We start from the raw sequence: 11,795 nt of genomic DNA on the forward strand, positions 1-11,795 counted from the left end.
AAAATGAAAACGCCGCGTGCGATGTACAGGTATTTCGCCAGCTACCGGGATAGTCGTTATAAGATTAGCATTTTCCTAATCGTACAAGCAGTAGCGACTTAAACGTGCAATACAAACGTAGAGGATCGACGAGAAACAGTAAAACAAATGCGAAAGATAGCATTAACACGCTGCAGTGGCTGTTATGCCGGCTGGTAAATGTTTATAAGCCTGCCACAAGGCAGCGGACCAGACATGCGAACAAGGAGCGTGCACGAACGATACGCACGTGGCATATCGTACGGTAGACGTCGCCAACCATACTCATCGGTCAACTATTTAGTACAACGGAGATGACAGTAACAACGATAACAAACGCTAGCGACAACAAGAACATCAGAACGAGCAAAACGATTGTTATTAGCTATTCTTCATTTGGTCAGGGCAAAAAGGCGAAGGGAACAGACATCAACTGAAGGAGGGTTAACACAAAACAGGGGGGCAAGCAATATAACACGTGAATAAAGTTCCCATACCTTTGCCATGCTAAATTGTCGTCCGACAGTGATAGCATAGATAATGCGTGATGATTACGGTGCCGTGTGTTGCAGTTGACAATGGAAAACCTTATATTTTTAAAATGCACATTAATTAGTACCCTCAAGATAGATAGCTTCAAAAAATCATGTGGACATATAGAGAGACATAATTGAACAATAAGTCGTATCGGATTGTTGTTTTTGTTGAATGTTCAAGGTGGGTCGAAGATGTGCCCAATCCATGATCTGTTTAAATCTATATATTTATGAAACGTCGTCAGTAGATTATTGTTAACGTAGCATCACTAAGCAGATGCAAGGTTAGGAATGCGAAAAAATTAATAACGGCTTCACTTTTGGTTAAGCACACCGCTCCTTACGTATACATTTTTTTGTACAGTTTGTACATTGATCGGTGCCGCATCGAAAGGACGGTTCAGTCAGAAACGATTTTAATTAATGGTAGATAATGAGTTGCGCAATAATTATATTATGTAAATATCGTAGATTGCTTCTGAGGAGCAATGATTGATGGCATTGTTCGAGCAGTTGAACCAGTCGAGCAATCGATAGCGCGCATCCAGTTTAGTTTCCAACGACGTATTGTTTACGGATCGTATACGTATGGACAACACGTCGACGTGGAGAAGAACATCCTGCATGCTGTTTATTATCTTCACAACGACGAATCAACAGCGAAAACAGTAACGTATATAGATAATTGAGCCTTTGTCCCCGACAGTTAAAAGCTGATAGCCGCTTCACAGGACAATAAGAAATTAGCGTCATCATAATCGATTACCGTCTTCGTCATATACGTTAACGTTATCGTTGGCGACGTAATCAGCCTCGATGGCTGCATAGCAGCGACTCGATCTGTGTCCATTCTGGCACTGCAACCAAGAGAAATGTATGTTTACAATTAGAGCAGTGGCATCATGCAATAAGACGTCGTATAAAAAGGTTATTTTATCTATTTTTGACCCGTTTGCATTTCCTTCATGTTTTTTTAAATCGTCTCCCAACCAACGTCCTCCTCAAGACAGTGGGCAGCATCGCGATAATGGACAAGGAACAGCAGGACGGGCCGGTAAAACTAGCCAAGATTACATATCGTCCACAGTGAGCATTATTTTATAATATTAAGACGTAGGTACTACGGGTTGAACCAACTGGCGCACCTGATCCGTTAATCAAACAATGATCTTTTTGTGGTCACAGGAAAAAAATACTAACACATCTAACCGTATTAACTACTGTGAAAAAAAAAAATTGTGATGTTATTTTAGGGGCGCTAGCAATACCTCAAGTTTCATGTCTGTTATTTAAGCCACTAACCATCGTTCTAAACGTTTGACCCGTTCTACTGCGAAACAATAGATGTTTCAAACAGAGAAGAGAAAAGGTACTAATTAACAAGCAGGATTGTTGATAAATTTATTTTTGAGAAGTTCAACTACAGAGCTCCAGGCGAAGAGCAAAATTGTAACGGTCTAGGTTCAAATTCTGACATAAACACACTTTATGCTGCGGGACAGCATAGGTAATGTCTAACAGCTTAAAGACTAGATATAAGAAACGCGCTTGGTTGTGAGGTTCATACTTGAGCTACTGAAAATTCATAACCAAGAATCCGAAAACAAAATAGGTAAAATGCGAATATTAATAATTATAATAATGTAATTTATTAGATACAGGGCTTAGGTCTGCTAAATTATGAAATAAGTGATTTCCTTGTTAAGGCGCCATAATGCTAGAATTGAGTTTATAAATCTGGGAAACTTCGATCAAAAACATTTTGACGACATCGAAAATGGCTAACCAGGAATGATGAAAACATACCAGAAACTGCATCATTTCATAGCGTTTATCAGCACCAAATAGATTGCGCTGAAGTTATTCATGACAGAAAATAGTTGTCCGTGTACAAACATAAATCTGTCGTGAAAGACCAACGCGTGTCAACCTAAACAAACAACAAGCAATTGTCAAACATTTGGGTAGAAGCCTATTAATAAAAACGTTGAAGATTATTTCGACTAATACGCAGAACTGAACAAAACTGCTGTGTCAGTGGCCTCATCAGACCTTCACAGTACCTTGGGTATACGGACTGAGAAGTCCTAAATAGTACTGTTATATTATTTATAGCGTTCGAGATAAACTAGCTGATCCAGTGACGTATTCTTTCAAGAACCGTAGCGGGAGCCCAAACGTTTAGCCCAGAGAAAGGGACTATCATAAATTAGAAAGGGAATACAGAAAAAGTAGGACCTAAAACAGCTTTGTAACAAACTTTCTTTGAGATGTTCCGTGCCAGTAGTAAAGTTAACTTGGGCTAATTTATCTCATACACATCTTTTTCAGTACCCCCCATGCCAAAAATAAAACTGATAAGCTACCATAATCCAAATAGTCAAAAGGCTTTGCAATATAAAGAAATATATCAACTGCTCCATCACAGCTCCCCATGAAAGACCTCACATCTTCAAGCATAGACCCCATTTTTAGCTATCGGTGAGATCAGACTGTGGCATTGAAAGATGTCCGAACGGCATAGCGGTTGCATAAGAGCGTTTATTTAAAAAAGTCTATACAGCAAGATGTTATTGCAATAACACGCAATGACTTAAGATCGTCTTTTACCTTGGCTTTATAGGCAAAGCTACAGAAGCATGGTTCATATAAGAACTGAATGCACAAGTACAAATGCATAAGCTAAAGAGAAATACAAACAGGCTGCGAACGCTAAGTTGAATTAACTGTACTCATAATCTGCTTTAAGAGTTTCCCGCACTTCAACTTTTCATAGCTCCTTTTTTAGCTCTGATATAAAAAGAAAAAGACAGAAGGGCGAGGATCTGACGAAATAAGCGTGGTTCGGTGACAATTTACAGAACTGAGAATTAGTGAGTAGTTGGCTTGGCAAAGACAACTCTTATCCTCTGGGTTAAATCCCACATTTTGCCTACATGACAGATTACTAGCTTGGGCAGCCTACAGTCGTAACTAAAAAGTATTACTTGAACCCTCTCGAAAAAATTATAAGTCATTCATTCGACGATAGCAGTGGCAAATCTTTCGAGAAGGGTTTCGTTATTTTCGTCCTATAAAGGAACTGAGTTTTTGAAAAGGAAGAACCAGCATCTTTAAGCTAAATTAAATGTGCCTGTTCCTATTCTCCTTAAGTACATAATGGTAAGCGATGAATATACAGTGGTACGGGGTGTTATCAACAGGGGATACCTTTTACAGGTAAGCCTTAGAGGCTAGGCTAATTATAGCGTTGTTATCGTTGTAAGTCTTTAAGAAATCCTTCGGCTCACCAGAAGACGCAGGAAGGACCAATGGAAAGGGTAACCGTAAGTGTGGAGAAGAAAGCACAGACTGTTTGAGCGTCGAGCCGTCGAGGTTTGTCTAGGGTTTGTTTACTAAGGAGGTACGAAACTGATAACAGTCCAATGCGCTAGATGTTTCAAGTTAGATACCAACTAGGGCTTTACTTCAAACGCCTAGTACTTCAGATTCAGCATTGAGTGATGCGCACGTTCACGAAATGCATCAGCTAAGCTAGATGTAATGTACACTCTGGAGGGTTGATTTAGCAAAAAAAAATACGCTGTCGGGTCTGGTTATGATCAGGATAGGTTCAAGAGATAGGGTCTGTTGAAACATAAATAAAAAAAAAACTAAAACTGAATGATTTCTCACATATAGGACATTTTTATCTGGACTGAGGCGATTTACTAAATTAAGGTAGGTTGTAGAAATATAAGACAGTTCCCTACGATGTATCTTCTCATGCTGTCATTTAATGAAAAACTGCTTAATGTAAATTTACTATATACGTAATAGTGTCCGACATCATTTTTCTATGTATCCAGCCTTTTGCTCCCTGAAAGCGTATTCCCGCTCCCCGTGATCGGACTAAATCATATCGCTTCGGCAATTCAAGCAATGAGCCATAACGTAACTTTCGGTCAACGAACGCGCATACAGTCATATATTAAGAACTAAGCAACCCGTGCTCATAATGCTGCTACTGTAGAAAAAAAAAGAAAGAAAGAAATAATTGACAGACATGTAAAACAATGAACGTAGCGTACGACGTATGAAAAATTTCGGATGCTTCATCGTTGATACCAAACAGTACATTTTTCCTACGATGCACTGCTGAGCCAGCAATGACAAAAAAACGAAGACACCAGCAGGCTTGCAACCGTTAACAGGTGGGATAGTGAAAAGAAAAAAAAAAACCGCTTCGGCGTTATTCTTTCCCATTCGGATATATAAGGCTTACACCATGGCTATATTACATAAGTAGGACACTTATAATGACGCGCTGTTCACTTATGGCGTTTTCGCTATAGTAACGCAACTGACTTACTTATACTGCTTGTGGCTAGTCAAAAGTATTAGGTGTGATATAAAAATATTATATCACACGCAGATAGTTGTATTGTGCGTGTCCTGCGTATGAAAACTGTTCATCATGATTTGTCCACTGGGAACACTCTGATCTGATTTTAGGTAATATCTATTTATACATCTTATAAGACGCCTGAGAACGTTTTCACTTTACTTCAGTCCTAACCATCATGCGCATGGCGCTACCTAATAATCAAGCGTTCACTTCCTGTGTTCGAAGTATCAAAAGCAATGATTTTCATATGCGTGTCAAATCTACGTCTTTGTTCTACCGCTTTTTCTACTCATTTACAGTTTCAGTGACGAAACGAAGTACAAGTGATGCAGCGAACGTGTTTTGGGAGGCAGTAAAAATTGTCGTTTTAGCTTAAGGAATATCGACTATCTACAGCTCAACCATGAAGCAGTAGAGTACCGTCTGGCTCGGGTATCCTTCGATTTTCGAATAAACTTAATTTATTTGACGGGTCGCAGTCCACGTTATATAAAACAGTCTCGACAGAATGATATTCGAAATAATGGGAAAGCACACGCGCAAACACGCTAAAAGTAACGATACCAAAATTAGCAGAACAATACATACGGGTAGGTACGGCGATCTGGACGGTGATCAGATATGTCAGCAACATTCGAGCTCAGGCGCAGACGCGCGCAGTAATATGCCAGTATGGGTAGGAATGTCGACGTGGGTGAAGCCAGCAATTCTATGTTGGTTTATTTGAATTGCTCTATAGTTTTGATGTATTCAGAGTGTTTCGAAACTGTGAACCGTATTATCGAGTGTGATGCTTTCAGGACAATTTTGTGCTTTAGGCGAGCCTTAGTTGGTCAGTTAACTACATTTTATTGACGGGCACGTCATGATGATCGTTACATATAAAAGTCACAGATTTACGAGTGACTAATCGTGTGTTTAGCCTAACGAGCACTTAGTTAAATGAAACACTACTGCATGCAATATGGGCAAAATAGGAACACTGTACTAGCCTAGAAAAAAAAAAACTACGTTCACACCTAAGTAATGTTTATCAATATTAACTAATATAGCTACTGCTATTTTCAAAAATAGCCTGTTATTATATCAAAAGATTTTCTTCTTAATTTGTATGTTCCCTATTACAAAAATGAATAATAAGGGAGACAGTTGTTTTGCGGACGTCGCCAAATTGCCAACTGGGTGTTATATAAGTATATATAACTTTCAGAGTCTATTCTTAGTAGTAATGTCACCGCCGATATTTTTCGACGTTCAGTGTCCCAGTCTGCCGAAGGATTATCGAATATTATCAGATACAGGAATACAAACGCGTACAGTGGCGCTCATAGAAGATAGTGGCGCTCATAGAAGATAGTGGCGCTGCGGTCACTTTAACCTACCGAGTGATCAATAGTTGGCCGCGATAGCGTACGTAATGCGTTGTCGATTTTAAAAAATTTAAAAACAGTGTTTATTTAGCTGTTTTTACGAAAGGATAAACATTTTGTTGCTGCGTTAACGATTATTGAGGCAACTTTCATCTGACTGAAATCGATAACTACCGTTACATTTATACTAATAATTCCTTCCAGTACCAAATAAGGCTTGTTCTGAAATCTACAATGTGAGTCTGTGGAACTCTGTAATGAGATGTTATCTAAGCTTATTAAAACTTGTTATAACCAGGGTTTGTGTTGAGTCAAGATTAGTTTAAGATAGACAGCACGTGGGATCCATGTGTGATATCATTTTGTAAACAAGTACGATATGAAATGGCTAGCTTGGAAGGGCTTGCCGCGGTGGCAAAAATTCGATTATTTAATCATTCTTCTCACCCAGCCATGGGTGCTATTACGAGATCTTTTACCACTGTTAACGTATGACCCTTGACTTACGGCTTTAGGTAGCAACGAAACGCATTCATAGTTGTTTACCTGGCTCAGTTAGATCGGTTTCAGAAAAAAGTCTGAACGAGATAGAACTGGACGAAAACAACCCAGTTGTGCTCAGCTGTCCGTACATGGACATCACACAAATTTGCGGTTTGGCAATTATGACAGGTCACTAAAAATTGCAGGTATTGGACGTTCCTCCGAACCATCTATCTAACCGATGATAATGTACTATATAGAAGTAAACAACTTTGTAGTAAGCACTGCTCCTCCCTTGAACAAATCGATAATGAACAGATCAAGGCAAAAAAAAAAGCATAGCGACGACGCCAAATCTTATACTACACTTACGATACATTATCAAACTAAATCCGTCATTATTTTATGGCGTTCAAAAGGAAACAGTCTTCACGGTAGTCCTATTCATGGCATGGTGTGCCAAAACGGGTCAAGACTTTTATAAAAACCATCGGCTGATCGTAAATCGAGTAACGCGCTTGAAATGCACAAACAATACCGCAACATTCGATTGGAGTTACGAATTTTATGTTGGCTCAACAGTCCCCCTATAGTGATATAACAATATTCCATAATTTCATGATTTCGAAAATTAAGATATTTTTGCAATAACTGTCAGTGATTATTATTATTAATGTTACAATTGCACACATAACCGTTTCGTATGTAAGCACCCACCAGACATCAGTTTCAATAGCGACGCCCTTTGATAGACAGCCATATACAGTTTGGCCGCTATGTAGCGGCGACGGCGACTGAGATAATTATGGGCAGCGCAGAGAAGTCGGTAAATGACAATCGATTCTCGACAAAGACTCAATCTACCTGACTGTTTTAAAAGGGTAGATGTCACCTGACTGAGGCTGTCTTGCCTCAGTCTTGCTTATTGTGCAGCTCTTGCGGGAGTTTGTTAATACAAATCAATCTATCCCTCGAGACGTTGCAGGGTCTGCCTGTTTGGGTCCGTAGCCTGGTCTTGCCTGCTTCAGCTTCACCGATACTGTTGATTATCGTGGCGTGGATTGTTGAGGACTTGTAGGACGATGCACGTGACATAACATGTTTCCTACACTGGTGATGTTATTAGGTGTTAGGCTAGTTCTGAATTTTCTTATCCAGGACCTATTTGAGGTCGCGATGGCAACGGTTCCTTCTTCTGCTAGCTTAGGTAGGTTGGCAGACTGTGTTGTATAAGTCGATACCGAAAAGTAAAACCGGCGCGTTGAATTTGTAGCCACTTTTGGAAGTTTGATCCGTGAGAAGTCATTGGCCAGGTTTTCTGACGCTCTTCTGAAGATTCAAAGGGCTTCCCTTCTACAAATTCATCTTGTATGAATGATAGACATAGGCAAACCATTGACGATATGGCGTCACGCCGTTATGAAAGGATCGTGATGGCTAGAATGGGCATTGCAGTTGGGATCACCGCCGATGTGCTCGTAAGTGTGAATGCATTACAGTTCTCGGACGGATGCTTCGGGCTGTAATAGTTAGGGCGGGACTGATACGAAGTCTTGAAGGTAGAACATCTTTCGTCCCAACCATGTTTTAGATGAAAACCTATGACATGGCCGTGCTGTTAGAGTACGTCAAGTCGTTCTCGGTGGCTCATCTTTTTTGCCTCACAGCAGCCAATGGTGACACCCATTGCCAGAAAACAATAGAATAATCGTCGACTAGGTAATCTGCTTGCATGGAACCGCTAATTGCCTGAATTGGCTGTAGCAACAACCGGATCCCGTATTTGTCCAAGTACAACTGCTCACGCAACGATTTCGTACGTGAACGCATATTAAGACAGCGGAACCTCGACGTCTTACATTGATGCGACTGAGCCCTGCACACGATTCAGGAATTGTCGATCCCGCTTTGAGACCGCATGGTAGCTATAGTCATTGTTTGTGGCCTTATCCGTGCTTTCGACGCCATAGTTAATATCAAGCAAGCCCAACGCAACCTTGTCATTTACGTCGCTGATGCCGACGTCCTTGACTATACGCGAGTCCCACGGCTATAATTTACAGTGGTAGTTGTGATAGCTTCGCACAGCACGCTTGACCAATCTCCGACGTACGTCGTTTGACAAAATTATTAAGCCGCTATAACCTATAACTATGGATATTGACATCCACCATAGATCTGAGTAGACAGGACAAAGATTGCAACCAATTGCAGAATGAACTATCATACGAGCCTGAAACCATCACAAGGCAATACGATGCCTATATTGTAATTGTTGCTGCTCTTCAGTGCTCACGACTCTATTGCTTTTGCTAACATCGCTACGACTAACACCGCTGAATTGATTTCGCAGTGAATCGGCTCATCGATACGACCCCGAAACCGACGAAAACATCTACCAAACCACAACCCTTTGGATTCACCTGATCAAACGTCGTCATGCTAATAGGTCTGATTGTCAGGGTCCTGCAGATAGATGCAACTGTACTCTATCATACGCAGACATCCGAGTGACTCAACATGCGAGGATATTGACCCACTACTAGGTAGGAACCTTTCTATTGTTATAGCATTATGATATATAGTAAATCATAACATTGTGCATCAATAGACGGGGCAGAATGCTTCAGAGTAGGTTATTCGGATGGAGCACCATACGCGAGCTTGACGCGCATTCATGAAATGCCCAGTTGGGCGCCGTTGTGGTATACCAGAGGCCGCAAAAAGACATGCTGAAGCAGACGATCGACAGCACAGTGGAACGTCGCGATGGATATCCAGTTTGCAACAAGAGGAGGTACTGGTATACCAATTCTATTGGACGGCACCAAGTTATGAAAACTTGTGAGTCCGTAAGTAGCTATCAGTGAGAAATAAGAGAAAATGCACTATGTCTTTTCTAACAAATAAAAACGAGTTCAAAAGGATTTTAAACAAATTTATTTACCCGCTAGTATTATACTCGATAGGGGTGAATTAACGTTATTATCGAAGATCGCTGCTAATGAACGAATCACTTATGTTTAAAATTAAACGATCCGAGTCGCTCGGACTATTATTTCCTATATCCTATGTCCAACTCCTTACTCGACGCTGTCATGGAACGTCTACGGTAAAGTCTACTAGTATTTTAAGCAGATACAATCCGAGTTCTTGCACAGGGTGTTTCATACTGTATAGTCCATATATATAATACGTCATTATTTCAGATATTCAACGCATATCGTAATGGACTCTTCCGATTTGGCGAAAATAGACTCTCCGTAAAGCTGATCTATAGATAGAATTACTCGTCAAAAACGGTAGTAATTAGCTCGAAGCTGTTAACAACTGCCTCCCTATACCGCATCGTTGCAGGATGCCGTTTGCCGTCTTTCCTTATATTTCAGTAAATTTAGATGCCCCGCCGGCGTGAAAAGGCCAAACGAAGCAAAATAGTAGCCAGTGCTACAGTAGCTAGTTGTTAAAAAACAATGCGTAACGGTAAAGATGGAAGTTCATTGTAGCTTGGAATATCAGGACTAACGAAACTGAGCTATACCATTCACGAATTATGAACAAAGGTTTTTGTTACTTAATCGGAAGCGTTGAGAAAAGGCACCGGAAAGGTCCAAATCTATTTTTAGACAAATAAGAGTAATTTGCATGTTGCTCAGATCACTTTTGTCATATGTAACAAATTTACTGCATGAACTACATACATGTCTGGTACACGATATCACGGGTACACGGAGCTAAAGATCGCATTGGACAGAAAGTTGTATGTACCGGGCTGTGAACGTACAGATCGTGTACAGATTCTGATATGACTCGTCAAGCTGATTCGCTGGTAACGCGAGCGTCAGCACTTGTCAGATTCTGTAGAGTCCTTTATTTGTCGGCGCGTGAACAATGATCGTGCAGATAAAAACAAACACTCATGAGCGATATTCACGTAACACAACGACACGGTTAATCTCAACTTTATGCTGAACTATCTGGGGGAAAATTTTGTAACAATCATGTGCTAACGTCGTCGTACAGAGTTCTATACGGCTAGCACTATAGGGAGGACAATGTCGCATAGGGGCAATGCTCGATAATGGTGGGTTTTAAGCTGACGTGCAAATGGATAAATGTTACTGCTTCTCTATTCTTTTGATAGTTAGTTCACATACCTGCAGCAAACATAGTCGTACCAGAAGTTGAGTCGAATAATCGTATTCATTGGCTTGGGTAGGATTTCAACCTGCGCCCCTCGTCAAAATTGTTAGGCAGGTCGTCGGGTCTGTAAGTCTATTTAGGATTCTTGAAAATCAGCCAAATTTTGCAAATTGGTACAGTGGGTCAACAAACTGTTTGTAGGCAAAGTTCATGTTCTTCTGTGTAACGGTGGCTGGATGGATATGTTCAATCGGATTGATTTCCATAAAAGTTCCAACAAGACGGAAATCATTCGCTACGAGTTTTCTAGTTAAGCCTCAGTGTGGCTAGATCGCTACTTTGCCCTTCTTGCGAGGTTCTGACGTAGATCGGAAACTTAGCGATTTAGTCACATACGTTCTAATACGAACAAGGTAATTTAGTGAAAAGGATGACTATACGCGTCGCTAACTTTTTACATTTTTGGAAAGTTAAATAGGATTTTTGTTAAATCGTAGTACTGATCAGGTTGTTTTAGATGGATGATTTAAGTATTACGAACTGTATTCACGGCCATACGCCCACACACACGGATTCTTGAGTACCAGGGTTCAAACATGACGATGGACAACGTCCTTTACCTGTTTGCCTCTAACTTTGAATTTATGAATAATGTTAAGTGTTACAAGCTGAAATGAAAAGTATAACACTGTCATTATTTAGAGATATCAAGTATCTAAAGACATGTAAGCAAGTTAACGTTCCCTATATAAATAATAAAATAATAATAATAATAATAATAAATTATCTGGGTAAGGTGGGAACTTACAAAAAAAATCTAATGGTGCAGTGTAATTACATACGTTATTCCACGGACGA

At 40.2% G+C, this 11,795-nt stretch overlaps 1 protein-coding gene across 1 annotated transcript in view; it reads right to left on the reverse strand.

The window, feature by feature from the left end:
• Positions 1-1,179: 1,179 nt before the first annotated feature.
• Positions 1,180-11,795, reverse strand: part of LOC111259921 (RNA-binding protein 47) — a 50,679-nt gene continuing 40,063 nt past the window's right edge. Inside the window, exon 19 of the transcript XR_015310792.1 lies at positions 1,180-1,411. The gene's annotated coding sequence lies outside the window, so the exon portion shown is untranslated. The remainder of the gene's footprint in view (positions 1,412-11,795) is intronic.

The sequence above is a fragment of the Varroa jacobsoni genome, unplaced genomic scaffold (assembly GCF_002532875.2).
Source record: "Varroa jacobsoni isolate VJ856 unplaced genomic scaffold, vjacob_1.0 scaffold_385, whole genome shotgun sequence".
Classification (NCBI taxonomy): domain Eukaryota; kingdom Metazoa; phylum Arthropoda; class Arachnida; order Mesostigmata; family Varroidae; genus Varroa; species Varroa jacobsoni.